Source organism: Globicephala melas, chromosome 11 (genome assembly GCF_963455315.2).
Source record: "Globicephala melas chromosome 11, mGloMel1.2, whole genome shotgun sequence".
Taxonomy (NCBI): domain Eukaryota; kingdom Metazoa; phylum Chordata; class Mammalia; order Artiodactyla; family Delphinidae; genus Globicephala; species Globicephala melas.
The window spans coordinates 28154170-28163627 of record NC_083324.2 but is presented as its reverse complement, the minus strand read 5'-3'; the positions used below and the strand labels follow the sequence as shown (position 1 = coordinate 28163627).

General features: G+C 41.3%; 1 non-coding gene across 1 annotated transcript; it reads left to right on the top strand.

Annotated features, from left to right (window-relative positions):
* The first annotated feature begins 687 nt into the window (after positions 1-687).
* TRNAR-CCU (transfer RNA arginine (anticodon CCU)) lies at positions 688-760 on the top strand. The gene has a single exon. It is a non-coding gene; the product is annotated as a tRNA-Arg (tRNA).
* Positions 761-9458: the final 8698 nt, after the last annotated feature.

Here is a 9458-nt window from a genome sequence, read left to right as displayed (position 1 = left end):
AAATTGGACTTCATCAAGAGAGTGAGAAGACAACTTACAAAATGGGAGAAAGTATTTGCAGATCATATATGTTATAGGGGTTTATTTAATATCCAGAATATATTAAGAATACCTACAAACTCAACAACAAAAAGACGAACAACCCAGTTTAAAAATGGGCAAAGGATTTCAACAGACGTCTCCAAAGAAAACATACAAATGGCCAACAAGCACGTAAAAAGATGCTCAATGTCATTAGTCATTAGGGAAATGCAAATTAAAACCACAATGAGATCACAGCCACTAGGTTGGCCACAACCCCTAGAAAAGGAAAATAAGTGTTGACAGGAATATGGAGAAATTGGAACACCTGCATGTTGCCGCTGGAAATGTAAAATGGTGTAGCCCCTATGGAAACCAGTTTAGTGCTTCCTCAAAAACTTAAAAATAAAATTGCTATATGGTCCAGCATTTCCAGTCCTAGGTATATACCCAAAGGAATTAAAAACAGGTATTCAAACAAACACTTACATGAGAATGATCACAGTATCACTGTTCACAATAGCCAAAAGGTGGAAACAACCCACAGGTCCATCAACAGAGGAATGGGTAAACAAAATGTGAGCTATCCATATAGTAGAATATTACGTGGCCATAAAAAGGAAAGAAGTACTGATACATGCTACAACATGGATGAATCTCGGGACTTCCCTGGTGGTCCAGTGGCTAAGACTCTGAGCTCCTAATGCAGGGGGCCCAGGTTCGATCCCTGGGCAGGGAACTAGATCCCACATGCCACAACTAAGAAGATCCCACGTGCCTCAACGAAGACCCGGCACAGCCAAAAATAAATAAATAAATATTTTTTAAAAAAATGGATGAATCTCAATAACATACTAAATGAACGGAGCCAGACACAAAAGGCAACATACTGTGTGATTCCATTTACATGAAACATCCAGAGTAAGCAACTTCATAGAGACAGAGAGCAGATCAGTGGTTGACAGGAGCTGGGAATATGGTGGAATGGGGATTAACTGTTTAATGGGTACAGAGTTTCCTTTTGGGGTGATGGAAATGTTTTAGAACTAGATAGAGGTGATGGTTGCACAACATTCTGAATGTATTAAATACGACTAAATTGCACACTTTAAAAAATGGTTAATTTTATGTTGTGTGAATTTTACCTCTTTTTTTTTTTTGAAGAATTGATTAATGTCCAGCAAGATCATAAATTGTACCCTTTATGGTCTTCTGTTCTACCAGATAGAATTTAATTTCATCTAGCTAAACCCTATCAGACAAAAATCTACAAAATCTCTGCCTCCTATGAGTTATGAAATGTCCTTGACAATGTAAAGTCAATCTAACACTGCACTAAAGAACATCCAGCAATATCTCTCCCATTTCTAAATTTTAGATATTTTTTTCTGACCTCATATAGAGTCCAGACTTCACCCTTACTGAGAGTTACTTTCACCTTTTGAAAGGGCTGCCATTTTTTTTCAGTCAGCTGGCCTCATTCAGGACTATTTCAGACAAATATGTCAGAATGGTATATTTTCTTTTGGGGCCTAAAGTTAAAAATAAGATTTACTTTGCATGCACCATTAAAGGTGATAAATCTCCCAACTTCAGTTAAGAACATAATAGCATCAAATGTCATAGAAATCCTTTCTTTATGCCACTTATTTCATTATGAAATTTAAAGCAGAAGTTAAAGTTTTTTTAGAAGTGTCATAGAGTTGATGAACAATGCTTCTGGAAAGATGATAAAAGCTATAAAACAAGGGCTAGTGATCAGTTGCCATGCACCAGTACTCAGTGTGGGGTTTTACATCAAGCATCCCTTCTCTTTGGGCCAGTGTCCATTCTAATTGATCAGGCATCCCCAGTCTCAGCACTGAAAGTTCAACATCCTGGAAACCCTTTTAGTTCTGGGGAAACTGGGACAGCTGTCACCCTAATGAACCCTTTCAGCAAAACACAACATTATTAATTTAAAAGCAACTCAAGTCCACATTTTGTAAACAGCTGACCCTCTTCAGGTTTGTAATACACCCTGGAGATTTTTTTTTTAATACTCAAAACATATATAAGATTAGAATGGAAATTACATGAGTATCATGTCAGGGAAGCCTGGTGGCAGAAAGACTAATTTGCATTGGCATTTATAATGGAGAGAATTTACATATTGTGAAATTAAAAATTAAGATTTTTTTGAGAGACAGATTTGGAAATATGCCTAAAAGCTGTTAATCTGAGAAGAGCGTAGAATAGAATTTCTTCTGTGAGATTTGTTATTGTTTTTAAATTTGAATTGTATTGATTGGAATAGGTATAAATTTACATAGTACAAAAGTTCAAAGGAACAAACAGTGTATGTACAATGAAGCATCTTCCTCCCACCCTTGTTTCCCAGCCATACAACTGCCTAAACAATTGTTATTAATATCTAATAATTGTCCAGAGATATTTTGTGCAAATATAAACAAAGACATAGAATTTTTAGAGGGCAAAATAATTATTAAAGATGAGATCAGGGCTTCCCTGGTGGTGCAGTGGTTGAGAATCCGCCTGCCAAAGCAGGGGACACGGGTTCAAGCCCTGGTCCGGGAAGATCCCACAAGCAGTGGAGCAGCTAAGCCTGCGTGCCACAACTACTGAGCCTGTGCTCCAGAGCCCACGAGCCACAACTACTGAAGCCCACATGCCTAGAGCCCGTGCTCCGCAGCAAGAGAAGCCACCGCAATGAGAAGCCCGCGAACCGCAATGAAGAGTAGCCCCCGCTCGCTGCAACTAGAGAAAGCCTGAGCGCAGCAATGAAGACCCAACGCAGCCAAAAAAAAAAGAATTAATTAAATAAATTAAAAAAAAAAAAAAAAAAAGATGAGACCAGAACGGTGCAGAGATACTGAGTTTGGAGTTGAAGGATAGGAGTTAGCCAAGCCAAAAAAAGGCAAGGAAGAGCAAAGGAACAGCACAGGTGAAGGCATAGAGTATGGAGTAACTTGGAGCATTCAGGGAACTGCAAGCAGTTCAGGTCAGAGCCAAGGGTACAAAAGCAGTGGGGGCAGTGAGAGATTAATCTGGAGAGGCAGGCAAAGCTAGCACAATTCTTTCGGTATGAAAGCATAATTTTTGTTTTAAATGAATACGAGCCAAAGAAAAGCAGATTAAGTCTCCAGGGGGATGAGGGTGAGGGGAACAATCAAAGGTCTTGATAGGCAGTTCTCCAAGCCCAGTTTGAACCAAACTCTGGATGATATTTTAGATAGTTTGGAGGGGAAAAGATATCTACATTCAAGACCAAACAGTTTCTTCCAAGACTGATGTCCACCTCTGTTAAGTGAACCACAAGGGAAGCTTTGGCAAAGGTACACATTAGAGGAAATTAGTTCAGCAAGGGCCCCTACTTCCACGCAGACTGCCTTGACAAACTGTGTGTGTTTAGAGTGTTGGAAAGTGCTGCTTCAAACAGCTCTCATCAGCCCTGCCTCCTCCAAATCTTAGCTCAACAGATGTCATAACCGTGATCTTTTAGAAGGCATTCTCTGTGACTGAAACTCCCTATTGGAGAAGCTTAGGGAACACTGTCCTCACTTACGCATTCCCTCTGCATGTCAATTTTCTGGCAACTGTAAACATGTTCCCAGTTACTGAGCCAATAAATAGGGACTCGCATTCTAGAAAGACTTGCACCATTGCATAGTAATTTCTAAGAAAAAAGAAAGAGTTGCCACAATGCAACACAGGAGTTCCTTAACCTAGCTCTTGAGAATTAAAAAAAAGAAAGAAAGAAAAAGAAAAAAAAGATTCAGGGCACCGACCTTGACTTACCGGGTCAGAATGGAGGATAAGCAATAAAGAGTTTATCTTTTTAAAAGAGCGCCCCAGGGGTTACAATGATCAATCAGATTTAGGAGCCTGCATCTGCTAATCCAAAATGGGACAGTCCTCAAACACTCTTTTGTAATCACAGGCTCATTCCAAATGAGCCTGATTGCACTGAGGGTGTTGAAAGGTTTTTAACCACTTAGGTTGGGAGACTCTAACTTCTTGGCAATTTGTTAGTCTCCACAGCAGAGGAAATGGCCGGTGGAGAAGACAGTCCTTGTAGAAACCCATTGGTTATTAACTGTATTGGTGTACCTTAGTACAGTAGATGTGCTCCAGAAAAAAGTGAATAAATCAAATTTTTATAAATGGAATTTTTTTTCAAATGTACTAGGAGATGTAAAAATTTAAAGGGATCTTGGGGGGCATTTTTCAGATCAGTATTTTATTTTAAATGTAACACATGCTCATGGTTTTTTTTTTAAAACATCCACTCAGAGCAGAGAGGAAAATAATATAAAAAGTAAAATCCTTTCCCTTCCTACTTCTCCCAAATAATCAATATTAACCCTTTCTTCTTTCCCAGCCACTTTTGCTATGTATTTCAGTATGATTTTATAAAATGTTTGCCTCTTTTTTTTCACTTATCAATACATAACTGACTCCACTTCACGTTAGGACATAGAGAGCCCCCTCATTCTGGTAACTGCTGAATGGATGGTACCATATATCTACGATCTACATAATTACTGCTCTACTTATGGAAATTTAGGTGATTCTCTCTCTCTCTCTTTCTCATACACACACGCGCACACACACACACACCAATGCTCCAATAAATATCTTTGCCCATATATTCAAGTATATCGCTAGCAATTTCCAAGTGAAATTGCTGGGTGAAAGAGCATGTCCATTTTACATTTGGTAAATGTTCTCAAAGTGTATTCCCCAAAACAATACACCCACTTCCACTGCCATCAGCAATGTATGGGTCCCTACACTCCCAATTCCTCACATCCTCTCCATATTATCAAACTGCTTCATCTAGGTCAATTTCATCAGTGAAAAATAGTATCTCCTTCTTACTTTAACTAGTATTTATTTTATTATAAGGGAGGCTGAGTATATCTTCCTGCTTTTACTGACCACTTAGATTTTTTTCCCCCAGTCTATTGAGGATTCTTTTGCAAAGCAGACATTCATTTTTCAAAGTGATCCTTCAGTTGCCATGATTTATCCCTTTCTAAGTTTCGGTCGTCACAAATCAGCCTGAACAAGTCATTTCCAAGGGATAACTGCACACAAAATAAGGTCACCCTCATTTTGAAAAAGCCATTATTTGATCCTGCTCACATCACATTTCTTTCCTTTGCTTTGCTGCCAGGAGGTTGGTTCTTGCTTCCTTTCCATCAGTACCTTCCTCAGTCCCCAAGGTCTGGCGTCTGTCCCCACCACTCTAGTGAACGTGCTTTCTGGAAGGTCACCGAGAGCCTCCTTATTGCTAAAGCCACAAGCTCTGCTCTGTCATCATTCTCCTCCCTTTGTAGGGGCCCCTCTGCGGCCTAACCTCTCCAGGCCTCAAATTCCTCAGGTGATACTACTAATAATACCCTTTCTGTCTTGGGTTTGTTGGGAGTTTTAAATGAGAACATAGGAATGTGCTTTGTAAGCTATAAAATACTACATAAATACAAATTATTATTATTATTGTTTGCCTGGGCCCCTTAAGTTCCGTGCACAGGCTTAAGGCGTAAGCTTCATTCTTACCGATATACTGAGGCACTGACTCCCTTAGATCCCTCTCTCTCTCTTTCTCTCCCTGTGAGAAATTAACTTTTATTAAGCACCTCCTGTGTGCCAGGCAGCGTGCAGGGTGCTGGGGAAACAGCACTAACCACTTTTGGGAAACCTTCATTAAGTGTTGACAGGGTGCCAGTACGGTGCTTAGAAGCCCATAGGGATAGCAGTGCTTAACACTTTTACTAATTCTCAGAGTCAATATTATTTTTATCTCTGTTTTAAAGATAGGAATCTGAGACCCAGAGAGGTTAAGTAATTTACCTGAAGCTACACAGCTAGTAAGTAGGGAGGTGAGGATTTGAACACAAATCTCTATGGCTGCACCATATAATGCTCATTACCCTGCATCCTGTCTTATATGGCTCTTGGGTGGACGTCAGGACCAAGGATGTCAGCATGGTTAACTCTGGGAAAAGCAGATTTCAGATAGAACTGGCAGAGCTGGTGTACAGGCCTGGGGTGGGGTGGGAGAGGCACTTTGATGTTCCAGGTGAGCATAACAGCGGCACTGCATGACGATCAGCTTGGGCCACAGCCAATTACCGATTTCCTTCTCTGCCACAGGAGGTCCATAACAGCTCTGTCTCATTCACTCATGTATTGGCCTCTCGCTGGAGGGAACAACAAGGGATCAGGTGTCACACTACAGTCCTGAGTCCCAAGAAAGACTTTTGAATCAGGTGACTGCAAGGAGAGAGATCAGTCTGCTTTCTTGGAAGAGAGACTTAAGCACTGTGGTGTGGGGATAGTATTCTCTTGAAGCAGGCACTCAGAATTAGGGGCTCTGGGTCATTTTGCAGACTTATCCGATAGGTCAAAGGGAGACAAAACTCACTGGCCAGCCATCATTCCAAAACAATGAAAAAATTGCCTACACATTGCTCTACGGTTCTATCAGAGGATACACAGGTCCTGTGGTACAATTAGCCGAGTGCTATTATGACAGGGATGGCTACCGCCATTTCTCACCCAACCTAAAACAGCATGAATTGTAGAACATGTCACTTTTTAATGTGCCACCAAGAGAAAGCAATACTACGTAAATTGTGGTGTTCCACCCATTGTCAGACAGCCACACTCCTGAAAACGTTAAAAATGTGGGAAACGATGTGAATCTAAGAATAGATAAAATTGGTACTAGTAAGAACAGCTAAAATGTTAGTGTTTTCCACTGGCTGGGCAGTCTTCCAGGTGCTTTGCCTACCTTATTGAATCTTCAGAAGCTCGTGAGGGAGGCCCTCCGCTCCCTGTCTCACAGCTGAGGACGCCCTGTGAGGCTTGGAAACACCCACCTCACACACACATGATCACAAAAGTGCCTCTGGAACCCAGGTCTGTCCACGCCCAAGCGCTCTTTCTGTCACCACCCTCTGTCAGTTTGGAAAAGGTCAGCATGTCCTTCGCAATGCCCAGCAGGCAACGTGGAGTCTCTGAGACCAAGTTGGAGAATGAGTGGCGGTGGGAACAGTGCCCAGAGCTGCCACCTGCCAAATGAGGCAGACAACATGTGTGGATCCCTGAATAGTTTCACCAAGGTCATCTAACAGGGAAGAACAAGAGAAAAGTTCAAAACAAGTTCTGGAATGTAGTTTATACTAACAGACCATTATTAATCTCAAACAGTGAGCTGACATAGTGAGGTTGACAGCCAGCACAGTGGGTGGAAGGGACTCAGCCCATCCTAACTGCATTTAATGTAGCTAAATTCTGGAAGACTAAGAGCATCCATGGACAAGGCCGTCTAGCCAGATCGGAAACAGAAGGAGGCACGCTCCTTTTGAACGGTCTCTGAGAAACCACAAACGAGTGCTCAAAACCCACTCGCCATAACCGTATTTGCTTCTATTATGAAAGGCCTGCTCTTAGCTCAACCTCTTCACACCCTTGCGTGGAGCTACCCCATCCTCACTGTTACAGCTGAGGAAATGGACAAGAAGGAGGTCATCCAAGTAGGCGTCACAGGGAAATAAAATTCAGCCCCCTGGCTGCCCAATCCCGTTCAAGCCGCTTTGTCTCGGGAGAACAAAACAGCTGGATATTTTTACAAGGGAAATCAGTTCTGTGATTAATAAGTGACAGTAATGCTCTCTGGCAACACCCCCCACAGACCTAGTCTTAGGGATTCCCTGGGGAATCTCATTTAAATTTCTGGTGCCAGCACCCTCTCACGCGCACTAAATCAAATTACCTAAGAATAGATCTAAAATTTGTATTTTTTTTAAAAAGTGCCCTAGGTGATTCTTCTGAGCTGGATAGTTTGGAAAACCTTGCCCTGAGGGCAGTTCTTGTTTCAGTGGTTGGAGAACCACTGGAGTAGGGGTTACCTGGGGTGGGCAGATTGCTGGAATGCATATTAGTCCTTGAGACAAATGGAAAATGGAAACGTTGTTGGTTCTTAACTGTTATTTTCTCTTAAAAAAAAAAAAAAAGTCTTCCAGCCAGTCGCCTGCACATGGGTGAGGATGAGTTGTACCCTTAGTGGCACAGCATAAGAACGAAGTTCAAGACTGCGGGTCAGGGACTGTTTTACTGGCTCTCGTTAATCTTCATGAAAGCGTAGTTGGTATGTTCCCATTTTACAAATGAGAATTCCAAAGCCCAGATAGGTTAGTAACTTGGTGGAGAGTCAAGGATGAATGAGGCAAATGGGAGCTGAAGAGACAAGAAGGAGTCTAAGCTTGAAACTGTCACTTAAGTAAATCCAGTTTCCATTTGGAAACCTTATCTCAGGCCTTTTAAAAATCACTGGGCTTTGAGTTAAGAAGAGTAAACCCTGCTCTAAAGGAAATTAGCTTCCAACTTTTTCTGCCATTTTAACTCAGTTGAAAAAAGTTATCAAAGCCCAAATATAACCAGATATTCTAAATATTCTACAAGTGTCCCCTGATGAGTTTTTTTTAATTGGCTCACTGTCTTATCATCCTTATTAATAAGGATGGAGAAGATACTCATTGCACTTAAGCTATACCTGTTCCTGGTTCCAAATGCAAACTTACAAGCAAGGACATTAACTTCTACACAAATCCAAGCAAGACTACTCCGTCCTTCTGAGCGCTGTTAAAATAATTCCTTAGTTCTGTTGATCGAAATTTAGTGTGCAAAAGAACCCTTGTACTGCTTGTTTAAGATGCACATTCCTGGACCCCAGCCCCTGAGATTTTAATTCATTAGGTTAGGTCTCGGGTGAGGCTCAGAAATGTAGTGATAAACTGCCCAGTTGAATCTCATAATGGGGACCCATTTATTAGTTCTGTGTTAGTAAAACTTCTTGTAACCACTTTCCACTCTCAACTGCTCTCTTTCACCCCAAGGAAGCCTGTTTTTATATTCGATTCACAACTGTCAGAGGTGGCTGAAAGAGCTCCGACTTTCAAGAAAAACAGGTAGATTACCAGCAGAGTGATTTATGAAGTGAAATAACTCCCTCGTTTAGGCAAATCGGCTCCCCCTTGTGGAATGTATTCTATGGCAGGTTCAGGCTTCATAAAGGAACCACAGGTCCTGGTGCTGAGCTGATCCGCACAACTCAACCAAGAATATTCTTATGGTTGTGGGAGCTGGAATTCTGGGAAAGCCTTTTGGTTTCCAGTATCCTGCTTCACAAGATTTCTTGCATCTGATCTGATGCTTGGAGTTCCTGTTTCACCAATGGCGTGAATAGAAATTAATTGAATTAGCCAGTCTCCAATTTTCATTTGCACAGACCCACTTAGAATTTAATTCTGCAATGTCTGCTTTCCTCAAAACCCTCTCTTTTTAGAGGTAAAATCCCTAGGTAAACAAACCACCAACAAACAGGTTTTTCCCTTGGCTATTTCCAAAGATAGATAAGCTAAATGAAT